The 16,116-nt window shown below is 38.7% G+C and overlaps 1 long non-coding RNA gene across 1 annotated transcript; it reads left to right on the forward strand.

Annotated features, from left to right (window-relative positions):
- Positions 1–7: 7 nt before the first annotated feature.
- On the forward strand, positions 8–3,969 carry LOC145796736 (uncharacterized). Its single transcript, XR_014337231.1, has 3 exons — positions 8–634; positions 1,175–1,588; positions 1,682–3,969. It is a non-coding gene; the product is annotated as an uncharacterized LOC145796736 (long non-coding RNA).
- The last annotated feature ends 12,147 nt before the right edge of the window (positions 3,970–16,116 follow it).

The raw sequence follows: 16,116 nt of genomic DNA on the forward strand, positions 1-16,116 counted from the left end.
GGGTTGGGTTAGGCTTGTCCGGCCCAATACTTTTTTTTGGGTAAAAAACATTTGAATTAAATTTTATTTTTTGATAAAATAAAATATGTCCATAGTTTTAATTTCAAATTTTGGTGGGAAAAATTCAAATTTGTTTTCTCACTTCTTTCGAATTTCTGTATAGATTCAAATCTGTTCAATATGGTTTTTATCTATTCAAAATTTGAACCCAACAGATTTGTATCTGTTCATTCAAACTGAACAGGTAATATACCTGTTCAAACAAGTTTTGCACTTGTTTAATTCAAACCATATAGCAACGAATTTTCCTACATAAAGGCAGTCCCTCATTTGGATTTCTTACTCCAATTTTTGTTCTTCTCTGCTGCCATTCATCTCTGCAATTTGCTGTTTTAATTACATTAATTTTCTGTGAGAAAAAGTGTAATTAATTTTTCTGTGAGAAAGAGTGTATACACAAAGTGTGTTCGTTGTGCGAATAATTTGTAGTGCTACAATTATTCGTTGTTGATCATTTTATCCTGAGAGATAGACGTCCACATTCTGAAAGCACCATGGAGAAGACGAATCTGTCTTAAGGATACTGTGCTAAACACTGGACTTGATCAGAAAATTTGCTCAACAAATTAATTTGGTAAGTAATTAATTTACTTTTCTTTTTTATTATTTTTCCTGTTTCAAATTTTGATTTTATTTTTGTAACAAAATAAAAAAATCCATTTTATTTATTCATTTTATATTATGGTTTGATTTTCGTAATCAAACTATCTCTCTCCTTTCTTTTATTTATTCTGTATTCCGTTTGTTGTTAAGTACACAAACATAATTTATTTTTTAAATACAATGAAGATTGTCCAACAATCTTAAGACATATATATATATTGGAGTCTTCATTGTATTTAATTTTCTATGCTTTCACATAGTGATATTCTGGTTGAAAAATACAAATAGTAGTAATATACTGTTTATTTTCTTTGACAACTAGTAATAATATACTGGTGTCATTAACAATTGCAGAACATTAATTTGTGTTACAGAAAAATTATTGTGGTATTTTATTTTTCTAGTTTTAGTAACAAGGAAAATAAAATTATTTTGTATTATAATTTATTTTATGGTTTTAGTAACTAGAAAATTAATTTGTTTTTTGGTTTTTTCTGATTTTTGTAATCAGATATTATGGCTGCTGAAAGTAGTACTCCAAATCCGATCGTTACAATGACTCCGGTCCTTATCGAGAACCATGTTCAAGTTCCAATAAATCATGGAGAAAAACCAAAAAAATTTAATGGCACTGAGTTTAAGAGATGATAGCAGAAAATGTTGTTCTATCTTACAACTCTAAATTTGGCCTGGTTTCTTCGTAAAGAGGCTCCAGTACTTAGAGAGGATGAAAGTGATCGACAAGTTGTTGCCGCTATAGACGCATGGAAACATTCTGATTTTCTGTGCAGAAACTACATCCTCAATGGCCTTGACAACACGCTGTATAATGTTTACAGCCCTTTGAAAACAGCAAAAGAATTGTGAGATTCTTTGGAGAAAAAATACAAAACAGAGGATGCCGGCACAAAGAAATTTGTTATCGGTAAATTTCTAGACTTCGTTATGGTAAACTCCCAAATGGTAATTTCTCAAGTTTAAAATTTTCAATTAATTTTACATGATATTCATTCTGAAGGTATGTCTCTTAGCAAGTCTTTCCAAGTCGCTGCTTTAGTAGAAAAGTTACCACCAGCTTGGAAACATTTCAAAAATTATTTAAAACACAAACGTAAAGAGATGACCATGGATGAACTTATTGTAAGACTGAGAATTGAGGAAGATAACCGGAAGGCTGAAAAGAGGAATGGTAAAAATCCCATTGAGTCCAAGGCTAATGTGGTTGAACAAGTGCAAAAATCACATAACAAAAGGAGGAAGTTTACTGGAGATGGTCCTAAACAAGGCGACAACAACGACAATAAGAAGTTCAAAGGAAAGTGATATAACTGTGGCAAGACTGGACATCGAGCTTCTGATTGTCGTCGCCCTAAGAAGGATCGAGGAAGTACAAGCAAGAAGACCACCAATCAAGCCAATGTGACAGAATTAGATTACATCTCTAACGGGGTAAATGACATCAACCTCTCTGCTGTGGTGTCTAAGGCTAATTTGGTTGGAAATCCCAAAGAATGGTGGGTTGACACTGGGGCAACTCGTCATATTTGTGCGGACAAGAAGATGTTCACTACCTACAATGAGACTGCAAATGGTGAACAACTTTTCATGGGAAATTTTTCTACTTCTACTGTGGCTGGACAAGAAAAAGTGATATTGAAGATGACATTAGGGAAAGAAGTTACCCTCAACAACGTACTTGTATGTACCAGCACTATAACAAAAATAGTCTTTAGAGACGAAAACTAATGACGGAAAAAAAATTTGTCACAAAATACATATCTTTTAATGACGAAAATAATATTTCGTCTCCAAATGTACCATTTTTAGAGACAAAAATAAAGTTTCGTCACCAATATAAATCATAATAAAAAAATTAGGTGACAAAATTATTTTTCGTCATTATTTATATTTTTTTTGTCACCAAAGATTTTCCTGCTAATTTTTTTGGAGGGTGCCAAAATTTTGAGACTTTTGGTGACAAAAAAATTGGTCACCAATTATAAAATTATTAATAACGAATATATTTTTGTCACCAATAAATTTTAATATTTTAATATCATTTAGTGACAAAACTATTTTTGTGGCCAATATTTTTATCTTTGGTGAAGAAATAATTTTGTCACCAATAAATAATTTAGTCACTAAATATTTTAGGGGGGAAATAAAAATGTTTTGGCGCAATCAGTTCTTCTTCTTCTCAAACACACACAATAATTTCTCCATCAAACCTGATTTCACACACACACACACCTTATACTCATTCACACACAGAGTTCCCTCACCGCCGCTGCTACCATTTCATTGACTCACCGCCGACAGCCTTTCATCACCACCGCCGACAGCCTTTCCTCACCACCGCCGTTGGTTTCTCCTTCCCTTGCTGCCAATCGTTAGCCCCTCCTTCCCTCACCACCGCTGCTGTGCCGATCGAAGAACCACCACCACTGTTAGTCTCTCTCTCTCTCTCTCTCTCTCTCTCTCTCTCTCAATGCTCCATCTGTCTAATATTTTCTTTATCTGATGTATATGCTCTGTATACATATAAAATATATATATATATATATAACTTCAGCAACCGATTTCACCACTTCTCAATTTTTTCTTTTTCGGTTGATCCCCATCTTTCATTCCTCAGTTTCCCTCTCACTAGTTGCAGATTTTTTTACATATAAAATATATATATACAACCTATGATTTTTCTATAGTTGCTTCTTTTGCCATACAACTATTCTTCAATCCCACTCAGCCTTTTGACTTCAATTTCAATCCCATCTGCTGGCAGTTCATTACATGTATTAGAGGCCATGCCTCTTTGGTCTCTATAGTAGTAGTAGTAGTAATGTTATGTTTAGGTAGTATCAAGTATGCTCTTGCACTAGCTAGTATGTTTTTAGTTGTGTTTAGTTGTTGATGTTCAGCTTGGAAGGAGACAGTTTTGTGATCTCCTCCATTGTTTTCATCCATCGCGAGCTCTATTTTTTCAGCTTTGAGGATGGGAACAGAACAATTTGTGGCTTTTGTACATTGTCAGATATATGTTGTCATATCAATGGAGTGTTTGATGTTGCCTTTTTTATCAACTATGAATGGTTTGAACCATTTTGCATAATTCTTGTGACTGGTGTTTGATGTTTATTTTATACCCACATTGCTTGCGAAGTACTTGTATTGAAAATCAAAATGTGTTGCAATGTTAAATATTATTAAAGATGAAGTGAAGTCGTATGTCTAACACCAAATGGTTTGAAGCAAGATTGTAGAACTCAATTCAACAAGTGGTAACATAATTATATAATTATGGTTTAAATCGTGGGATCGCCATAATGAGGAAGGAAATTATATAATCATGGTTGAAATCATGGGATCGTCACCATGAGGAAGGGATTATTCATCATGAGGAAGGGATTATTCATTTACACGCCCCTCTAAAGATAAGTCCACATAATTTAATGTCAAATGCCATAAAAGAAATATTTTGCCCTAATTAATTTTAGGTAAGATGGCTTTGTATGAAGATAGGCATATTAGTCATACTCTTAATCATTACCTATAAAAGGAGGATATATATCATATGGAAATTATGTCATTTGTAAATTTGATTATAACAAATAACATAACTCAACACTATAAGGATCGTAACTTTAAAAAAAAAGAGAAGAAGTTATAATTAAACATCACATGAGGTATACTAAAAACTTTTGTTAGAATGTTATGTTCAGAAGTGGTTGTCATTTTTGGTTTTGTTTTTGTGGGATTTTTGTTCTGGTTAGAAGGGGCCTAGGTTAGTAGGTGCAACATCAGTAGCCTTCAGTGTGGGAGTTCTGCTGGTGGAGTATTTTGGTGTTATAATGGTGGAGCATTTTGCTTTTGTACTGCAGTAGGAATGGTGTTAGAATGGTGGTGTTAGAATGTTAAAATCAATAATGACCATTTTTGTTAGTTTTTATTCCTTACTTGCATATAACATTAGAACTTGTATAAGAATCTTCATTAAAGATCTGGACATATATTTGGTGAAGTCCTTATTGAATTTTTCAATTTAATTAGTTCATAAATACACAAGTCTACATTATACTATATTGTTCCTAATCTTTCATTTGTGATCAGACATGGATAAAAGTTGGATTGCCCTAGGTAGGACGGCTGATGGAAGGATGAGTAAACCGTATAATGATGGGGTCAAGTTATTTCTTCAATTTGCAATGGGGGTTATAGACCAGAATGGTAATCTGTTGTGCCCATGTATAAAGTGTGTGAATGTTTGTAAACAAAATCTTCAAAATGTGGAAATTCATTTGCTCCAATATGAGATTATGCAAACTTACACTATATGGCACCAGCACAGGGAACCCCGTGTTTCAAACGAGGCTTACCATGATGATGAGATGCGACTTGATGGTGATGAAATTGTAGATGGTATTGAAGCCTTAGTGGAAGATTGAATAAGAGGGGAATCAACTGATACAACCCAAGGGGAGAAAGTGAGAACTTTTGATCATTTGTTAACTGATGCCAAGCGTGAAATGTTCCCGAATTTTACAAATTATACTTTGTTGAAGTTTGTGATTGAGGTGCTTAATATGAAGGTAAGAAATCATTGGAGCAATAAGTCAGTTGATATGATGTTAGAGTTTTTAAGTAGACTTTTACCGAAAGAAAATTTGGTTCCAAAGTCAACTTATGAAGCTAAGAAAATACTACGTGACTTAGGCTTGTCATATGAGCTCATTCATGCTTGCATAAATGATTGTGTATTATTTTGGAAGGAGAATGCAGCACTAGATAAATGTCCGACTTGTAAGACATCTAGATACAAGATCAATCGTGGAAGGGGTAAAAAGATCCCTCATAAAGTATTGCAGTACTTTCCTTTGACACCAAGGTTGAAAAGATTATACATGTCAAGGAAGAGGGCTGAGGACATGAGATGGTACAAAGACAAATGAGTGGACGACGAGATATTGAGGCATCCCGCTGACAGTGATGAGTGGAAGGAATTTGATGCACAACATCCCGAGTTTTCCTTGGAGCCTCAAAATGTGAGGCTAGGGTTGACCGTTGATGGGTTTAACCCTTTTGGGAACATGAACAACTTTTACAATTTGTGGCCCGTCATACTCATTCCATACAACTTGCCACCTTGGTTGGTTATGAAGGATCCATTTTGTTTGATGTCATTACTTATTCCTAATCGCAACCAGGGATTGATATTGACGTCTACATGTGACCATTGGTGGATGAGTTGAATGATTTATGGACAAATGGTGCATTGACTTACGACGCCTCCACCAATGAGACTTTTCGAATGCATGCAACTTTGTTGTGGACAATACATGATTGGCCTGCATTTGGTGACATATCTGGGTGGAGAACAAAGGGTCATTATTCTTGTTACGCTTGCAATGATGAACCGTATTTTGAATCTCTGAGAAGTAAGATGGGGTACACTAACCATCGATGTTACTTGCCTGAGGACCACCCAGAAAGGCAAAAGAGTAAGGCTTACAATGGTAAGATTGAGAAACGGAAGAGATCTTTGGAGTTGACGGCGGAAAAGATACAAGACCAGTTGGACAACGTGACAGGTGTCATATATGGAAAGCATCCAAGTAATTGAAAAAGGCCCGTCAAGCACCTAATTGGACAAAGGTAAGCATCTTGTATGAGTTAGCCTATTGAAAGAAGCGAAAACTTCGATACAACATTGATGTCATGCATGTGGAGAAAATTTTTAGTGAAAATGTTTTCGGAACTATGTTAGGCATTGATGGAAAGAACAAGGACATAGACAAGGCACAGTTGGACTTGGAAGATATGGGTATAAGGAAAGAGCTATAGCTAACACAACGACCCGATGGATCATATGTCAAGCCTCGAGCAATCTTTTCATTGACACCTGCAGAGAGGGATGGTTTCTTTGAATTTTTAAAAACTGTCAAGTACCCAGATGGGTATGCGGCAAACATATCCAAATCAGTGAATGCAAGAAATGGTAGACTAACAGGCCTAAAAAGCCACGACTACCATGTACTGATACAAAGAATTCTTCCCATTGGATTCGTGGTTACATGGATAAAGAAATTAGCACAACACTTTTTTAGTTAGGCAATTTCTTCCAAGACCTATGCTCTAGGACACTAAGGCGGAGCGAACTGGAGAAATTAGAGGAACATATAATACACATTTTATGCAAGCTTGAAAAGATCTTTACTCCAGCCTTCTTCGATGTGATGATCCACTTGGCTGTTCATTTGCCTCGTGAGGCTATTCTTGGACGACCCGTACAATATCGATGGATGTACCCAATTAAAAGGTATTTTTTACACTTATACTTGTAAATGAGATTTGCGTAAGTGTGTTGCATATGTAATTATACTCCTAATTCGTTCTCTCTTGAAGGTTTCTTCGAGCATTAAAAAAATATGAGACCAACCGAGCTCGACTAGAAGGTTCAATTGTCGAGGCTTACATTGTCAAAGAGTGCATTACTTTTTGTTCAATGTATGTTGATGCGATTGAAATTGTGCATAATCGACCAGAACAGAATGAAGATCGCGATGAACGGCAATAAGGGTTGACAGTATTCACAGAAACTGCACGTCCAATTGGTCTAATCACACGAGATGCTGAAATGTCTCAAGAAATTCATGATATTGCTCATTGGTTTGTGTTGTACTGTGTTGTACAATAGCCCAGAGATTGAAAAGTATTTGGAGTATGTGTTTCATTGAATTATGTTTATGCTTAGCTTTTTTATTTGCGGAACTACGTAGTAATCACTTTTTTTTTTTTTTTTTTTTTTTGAGTAGGGAACACAAAAATCTATTACAAACTCAAGCTGGACATGACATAACCCACATACAACGACAAGAATTTCCCAAGTGGTTCAAAGAAAGGGTAAAACATTTATAAGTTTTCGACATTTACAACTTAAACAAAATTAAAGTTTTATAAAATGTCATCATTCATAATTATTTACTTATTGCTTGTTACATGTAATTGTAGATAAATAGATTGAGAATAGAAGAGTCATCAGAGGCAACTGATGAATTGTGGTCATTAGCAAATGGTCCTAATTTGCTAGTGAAAGAGTACTCAGGTTGCATAATCAATAGCAGCCGATTCCATACTCGAGATCTAGACAACCGTCGTACGAGTCAGAATAGTGGTGTGCTTACACACGGGGATCATGAAGGAAAATTGCATGACTTCTACGGTCACTTGTGCAAGGTTTTGGAATTTGATTACATATGTGGTAAAAAGGTTGTTTTGTTCCAGTGTGAATGGTACAACACTGGTAACACTGGTAGAAACAGAACAATACGATTTGATACATATTGCACAAGCATTGACGTCACAAGTCGGTGGTACCAATTTGACCCATTTATCCTACCTAGTCAAGCTAAGCAAGTCTTCTATCTGAATGATACCAAATTGGGTGAACCTTGGAATGTCGTACAAAGGGTGCAACATAGGGGTGTCTTTGATGTTTTAGACACTAGTGATGGAGAATTATTGGATCCTTTAGAAAATAATGATGTGTTCCAACAAGAAAACATTACTGATGTTGTTCCAATTGACATTAACCCAATTGTCCGATACTGTAGGGATGATGTTGAATTCAATGTTATTTCGGAAGTAGGGTCATTAGATGCGATAATGGAAGAGAATAGAGATGATGAAGGAGATGAAGAACATAACATTCCTGATGTTGATATGGATTATGATATGTAATTTTTAGTATATCACTTTATTTTCGAACAGATGTTATTAATTAATGTAATTTTTATTTTGTATGTGTATGTTACTTTCTTTTTCTTCTTTTATGTAATGGTGCATGATGACATTGTCTATATTTTCAATTAAAGTTGAATTATGTTATATAGTTGTAGAAAATGGTCCAAGGCAAAAAAACAATGGCTGAAACCAGGTGATTTGAGAACTTAGAAGCTAACAGAATACGAGAAACAAAGAAATAAGCGAATCAAGGAGAACTGTGAGGTAATGAACAAACTTGGAGTGAAGAATATTACAAATTCTTTAGGGAGTGCGGTTCAGCCCAAATGTGCAACTGCAAGGGAAAAGGGATTAGGGTTGAGGTAGATAATGGTGTTGAGTATAACCCTTCAGAGAGTGAGGATGACAATGATGATGAGTCATTGGGTTCCTTTGACAGCGAGGTATTATACACATTATTTTATATTTGTGTGTGAACATGTCTTTTACTATTTACATTTCTTCTTCACATATCTTTTTTAAAATATATTTTAACTGTTTTAAATATCGTTTTTACTGTTTGATTATGTTCTTTCAAAAACAACAGATGGCACGAGGACTCCATTTACGGTCTCATTCAAGGCCATTAACTCCCACCCCAGAGGAAATGATGGATCCCCCAAGTGAGGAGGTCGGTACCGAACCCTTACCACCTCATAATGTGCAACTCGAGGATAAGGTGACTGCATCTACAATCGTTGGTGAGTTTGCAAAGTTGTTTTTAAGGTTTAACTTGCATTTGTTTACTTACTAACTGTAGACGTCCCCGAACGCCCCGGGAGGATGGGTCCCGTTCTGTTCATTTGGGCTCACTACAGTTCGGACTCTCAAATTGTCACGGTTCTTAATCTGAACCAAAAAGTCCAAATCCGGTAAACCGTTTTGAAAAACAAATTTTTGTAAAGAAGTGTCAAACATGGACTGCTTTTCCAGATACAGAGTCGCCACCTAAATATTTTATTTTGGGAGAATTTAGGAAACCCTGACTCATTTGCCTAAGGCCACGTGTCCGTCATCACCAGAGTTGCCTTGCCTCGGGAACTTGGGTACGATTGGGGAAGGACAGCTATGAGCACCCCTTCTCGCCCGATCCGAAGATCGGCCTCTACTAATCATGATATCTTGTTTTGAAAACATTATGCGTTCTTATTCTGGTTATTAGCCTAGATTTACTATGTGATGCGCACAGCATACAAGTATAGACTGAATCGCCTGAGTTAGAACAAAACATTTCGTGTTTGTTTTTTAAAGTAGTTTGCTACTCGTAAGTAGGCTAAAATGCAGGTTTTGCCACCCTCAAGTGGGCTTTAGAAAAATGGTTTTTGCCACTATCAAGTGGGCTTAAAACTCACGGTTTTAATGCATTATTCCAATTCAGGTAATTCAACCTCCATCCACAGGTATTCAAGCAGTTATATCACATAAGCAAATAGCCTCATGGTAATCATGTTGTCATGGTAGCATTCACACGCATGCAAGGGTGCTAAAGCGTAAAAGCTTACCGAGTACTCCAAGCCAAAACAAAAGCTATGTTAGAAATCCATGCATGATCCTAACTACACAGAAATGGCTAATGCAACACATGCAGGAATGCGAATACAATAGGCTCGACTATTCTAAAATGACATGCGAAATGCTACAACTAACACGTATTCAATTTGGAATTGAAACACGAACGCAGTTAGTATGATGCGCCGAGCTCGGTGCATGCAAGACAAATGTATGAATGCACGCATGCTATTATAAGTATGCTAATTGAAACATGCCCTAAACTAACCATCGAAAGCTAGTAAATAAAATGGAAGAAAGACATGGGATTGGAAGACATACACACACTCACGCACACTTATTACACAATTGCCCTCACTCGGAGGGTCCGAAAGAATATACAAATTAATTAACCTACAAACTAATTAATTATTACAGACCACCTAACTAGTAGAAAGCAATAAACAACCTCGGGAAGAGGGTCCGATGCATGCGTGCTCGGGTTGCTCGGAAATCCGTCGCTATGCACAAGCTGCCTCTGTTTTCCCTGCTCTGCTCCTCTAAAATTTGCACAAGTTCCAAGGTACACTCCATGGACACTGTGGAACACCACTGACCAAGGGGAATCATCACCGACCAAAGGGAGTTGGTCATCGACCAATTATGGAGCTCTCGGCCACAAATATTTGGTCGGTCGGCAGTATAGATGGTCGGCCGGCCAAAGCTTCCTGCAGAAACCTGTTTTGACAGCAACAGAGGACAGACAAGGCATGGCAAAGTATTTTTAAAGCAATGTTTGCACCACCACCCTCCCTATCATGTTAAAGACTCAAGGGAGCATCATACTTGACCCTCGGACCACCAATCACGCATTTCAATGCATGATGGCCCAAAGAAGCCAAAGTGTGCAATTTCAATATGGAATGAAATGCACAAAACAAATAATGGGCCCCAACCTCTATCATAATCAATTCAAGAGGCATGAGATGCATGCAATGCTAGGCAACCTAAGTATACAAGCTAAGCATGCAAATGTGCAATGGGTCAAACAGGCAAAATGCAATGTAACAAACATGGAACAAGGCCAAATATGCAACAACATACAAGGCAAGCATGCAACAACATGCTAGGATGGTCTTGAACTGAAGTGGACAGCCCTCATGTAGGCCCAAAACAGTGGCCAAAATGATGCAACAAAAGCATGAAAACACACACACAAGCATGCATGCACAAGGGCCTAAACATAGAGCATAAGCCATCAACTCTTCAAAGCATGAAAGGGATGGAAAATGCAAGTGTGCAAACATGGAACATGGACTGATATATGGTCTCCAATAATGCCAAATCATGAGAACAAGCCAAGTAAAGCATGCTAGTGACCCACACACCCAAAGCTAACAAGCTAGAATGCAAAGAGACCATACGAAACATGTTGAGCATGACCAAAGCAACTGAAAACAGAGCTAAAGCATACTAAAACATGTATAAAAGCTTCATAAAGCTTGGCCAAAATCATGCTAGAACAAGGGTCAAAGCCTAAAGCATGTTAAGGCAAATTCATGGCATTACAAGACAAGTATACAAGGCATGCATGGTGTGTCTAAACCAAGTAGAAATAGTGCTATATCATGGCAAAATAAGCACAAATAACACTTAAGACATGGCCAACATGAACTCAAGAATGGTGCTCACACATGAGGCTAAAATGGCACATTTTGAAGACAACAAGGAGAGGGGATGGCCCTCTCCTTCTTAGGACCTTAAGACGCCATCCTCACCACTGAAATCCCTCAAGATTTCAGTGGTGAGGAGGCCCGAACAAGGTGGTCCCGAAGCTCACCAAAAATAGCACAAATGGGGCCAAACAAGGCCTAAGAGGGGGTAAACGACCCCAAACACAAAAGTGATCTTGAAAAAAACTTCAAAAGGAGCTCAAAATAAGATTTTTTTCAGTTTATGACAAAGCCCAAATATCCTTGCAAGTAAGGCTAAAAGTGTGTGCAAAAACGGGGAATAAAGAGGGTAAGAAGTGTTACCCTTGAAGACCAGCAAGAACCAGCAGCCTTTAGACCCAAAAATGCAACCCTCAACCTCTAAAAACAAGTTCCAAGAACTTCCAAGAACTTCCAAGTGATGATGGAAGTGTGTGGCTATGAAGTTGTGTGCAATAGGCCAAGAACAAGACCTTTTTGAACCCTCTAACACACCCAAATGTAGAGAGAGAGGGAGATATAGAGAAAGAGTGATATATATCTTATATATCAGATTTTTCAACCCTTGAAATGGGAGGAGAGGCCCTCTATTTATAGAGCAAGGCAAAAGGCCTAAGCTTCTTGGCGAAGCTAAGGCAAAAGGGTCAAAGGGGGCAAGTTTCTAAGGGAAGCTAAGGTAAAGGGGCCAAGCTTCTTCAAGAAGCTTAGAACAAAAGGGTTAAGCTTCTTGGAGAAGCTAGACAAGGGTTCAAGCTTCTTGGAGAAGCTAAAACAAAGGTGCAAAAGGTGCAAGCTTCTCTTGGAAGCTTGGAAGGGTTCAAGCTTCTTGGAGAAGCTAGAACAAAGGTTCAAAAGGTTTAAGCTTCCCCAAGAAGCTAAAATCAAGGGTTTGAAAGGTTCAAGCTTCCTCAAGAAGCTAAAACCAAGGGTTCAAAAGGTTTAAACCCCCCTCAAGAAAAGGTCTCGGCCAGAAAAAGTGGCCGATTGACCAAAATCAGTGGCCGGCCGACCAAACACAATGCCGATCGACCATCAATAGTGCCGACCGGCCATCACCAATGGCCAGTGGCAAGGAAACAAGGCCGGTGACCTCAAGCCATGGCCGGTGAGGTGTGGGGATGGCCTACAAGCTATTTCTCACCCTCAGAAGCAAAACAACAAGTGTTTGATGCAAAACCAAACACAAAACAAACAAGTCGAGAGGTCTTGAGGTAAGGCGCGTAGCCGAAACCTCCGAGAACTCGAGACGAACACAAACAAGGGTAATCATCGAGTGTTCAAACGATGACGTCCAAGTCTTAAAGACGGTCAAAAATGGGGTGTCTACAATTGCCCCTCTTTGACAGAACTCGAAAGTCATAAAAATGACGGGAGTGAATGTCAAAGCCCAGAGACGACTCAGTTTTGACAAGGCCGAAGACTTAGACAAAGCATAGAAGCAGCAGACAAAGATATGCGCCCGAGGGCAGGGGCAAAATGCAAGACAATACACAAAGCCGAGCATAACTTATGATCATGCAAAAAACATAGGGACATATCCCGGTGTTTCGGAAAGCTATAAGCATTGGAACGTAGTCCAAATGCTCTTAACCAAGGAGGGAGAAACACAGGGACATATTCCAGTGTTTTAGAGTGGTTCAAGCACCGGAACGTGTTCCAAATGCTCTTAACCAAAGAGGGAGAAACATAGGGACATATCCTAGTGTTTCAGAGTGGTTCAAGCACTGGAATGTATTCCAAATGCTCTTAACCAAAGAGGGAGAAACATAGGGACATATCCCAGTGTTTCAGAGTGGTTCAAGCACCGGACGTATTCCAAATGCTCTTAACCAAAGAGGGAGAAACATAGGGACATATCCCAGTGTTTCAAAGTGGTTCAAGCACCGGAACGTATTCCAAATGCTCTTAACCAAAGAGGGAGAAACATAGGGACATATCCTAGTGTTTCAGTGACGTATCCCAGTGTTTCGGAAAGAAGGGAAACGTAGGGACGTATCCCGGTGTTTCGGAAGGAGAGAGAAACATAGAGACGTATCCCGGTGTTTTGAAACGAAGGAGAAACATAGGGACGTATCTCGGAGTTTCGGAAGGAAGGAGAAACATAGGGACGTATCCCGGTGTTTCGGAAGGAATGAGAAACATAGGGACGTATCCCGGTGTTTCGGAAAGATAGAAAAATAGGGACGTATCCCGGTGTTTCGAAAAGATAGAAAGATAGGGATGTATCCCGGTGTTTAGGGACGTATCCCAGTGGTTAGGGACGAAGGAGAAACATAGGGACGTATCCCAGTGTTTCAGAAAGGAAGGAGAAACATAGGGACGTATCCCGGTGTTTCGGAAAAGGAAGGAGAAACATAGGGACATATCCTGGTGTTTCAGAGTGGTTCAAGCACCGGAACGTATTCCAATTGCTCTTAACCATAGAGGGAGAAACATAGGGATGTATCCCGGTGTTTCAAAATGAAGGAGCATGCAAAACAATGCAATTGAAAGGGTGCATAACAATGTGAGTAGAATGTGCGTAACAACGCAAGTGAAGTGTGCATAACAATGCAACTAGAACCATGCATAACAATGCAAGTGAAGTGTGCATAACAATGCAACTAGAACGTGCGTGACAGCGCATGTTAGAGATGTACAAAACAATGCAATACAGGTACACAAGACAGTGCGAGTGAGGTGCACAAAAGAAGTGCGATAAGATGCATTTTCTATGCAAGTATGGGGCCATTTTCTATGCAATCATGGAAAGCATATTTGATGCAATATTGAAGACATATTCCGTGCATAAGACAGGCATATTCTATGCAACATTGAAAGCAAAGCATATTCTATGCGGAATCGAAAGCAAGCATATCCTATGCATGAATCATAATGATGCGCGGCACGCATGCAACAGAAGTGTATATGAAAGTTCACATTCTATGCAATAGAGGAGCATCAAATATGTACTCTGGTGCCTCTGATTTACCTCTCGAAAGACTTGGCAACCCGCTCAGCTCAAAAGGGGACACCCTGACTATATTGGCGAGAGATAACATCTGCATGTGAAACCCTCGGGTGCTGTTTGGACTGCCATTTTGACTTGAAGCAGGCTTACACTTGAGGTAGAGGCGCACTCATACTTCGGTAGCATTAACAAGGCCTGAGGAGGTGCATCCAGAATACAATCATGGAATTTGAAACAAACTTAGATGCTCCGATTTTCCCTCTTTTCTTTTGCTTTGCAGTCTGGAACCTATATAGCTTCAGATAGGTCCTGGTTTTACTGTTCTCACATGACCTGGGTTGAACCCTGCGGTTTTTATGAAAGAACAAATCTTGTTTTGCACAAATGTGGAGAATGACACAGCACTCTGAGCACAAAACGATTCATTTTTGAAATTGAGAATGAGTTCTCGACCGGGTATTGAGCCTACAACTGACCACAGCCAAAACGACTCAAAAATGGAAAACAAAGGTAAAATAACCTAAGCACAATGAGACACGCTCGGAACGACTCAAAACAAGATTTCAGACAAACAAAACAAAAGACACGACACTCAGACGTGCACAAGGAGCCTGTTTCACCGGGTATTGTTTCCCACCCTTTCTCACTTGTGATTCTCACATCACTTGGCACTCAATCTCTAGTTTTCTGAAAAATCCCTTTTCTCACTTTTTCTCTCAACGCACATCTCTCTATTCTTCAATCTCTCATTTTTTTATCCCTCCCCTGGGTGGTTGATGGATAAATGGAAAGTTACGGGGTCTTGCCCCTAGCATTCCGTTTGATTCTTCTTCTTGTTCACAACAGTGAGTTTCTTCCACAGAAGGGATGTGCTATAACTGGGTGTGTAACATATCTGCAACTGACATCGGTTGACGATGCTTTGCTGGGGAGTTTGGACATGATCAGATCTGTCCAAATTAGGGAGTGGAATACCTTGCTCCATTCCAGTTCGTGCTTCGCACTTGGCTTGATACCTCGTTGCGTGGAGGATGTGAGAGCTTTCTGCCTTTTTGCGGTCAGCTTCAGTGGTGCCCTTTTCCGACCGATAGAGTGCCCTTTCTGGCAAGTATAGTGCCCTTTCGGGCAAGTATGTTGACAACGGGGAAAAGACAGAACACCTGACTCAACTGTGCCCCTATTTCATCATTTTGACCATTTTTTGTTTTTGGCTTTCTACTAAAACAATTTTGATCAGTCTAAGAGTTTGATTAACATGCTTGTTCAACTTTCTGATTTAAATCATGCAAGTTAGGTTATGAGCACTGAAAATTTCCTTTTTTGGGTCCAAGAAAAAGGTTCAGTTTTGGAAAAAAATGAAATAATTTTCGAGAAAATTAGTCAACCTCAGTAAAAATTCTCAAAAACTAATTTTGCAAACGGCCAATGCTCAACAAGCACGGAACCTACTCTTGAGATGCACAACCTCGGATCTGGAGGAAAATTGCCCCTTGCTTGAAAAGAGCTGCATGGCAACAGAAAGTTGCC

Source organism: Camellia sinensis, chromosome 8 (genome assembly GCF_055761805.1).
Source record: "Camellia sinensis isolate YWXY chromosome 8, ASM5576180v1, whole genome shotgun sequence".
Lineage (NCBI taxonomy): Eukaryota > Viridiplantae > Streptophyta > Magnoliopsida > Ericales > Theaceae > Camellia > Camellia sinensis.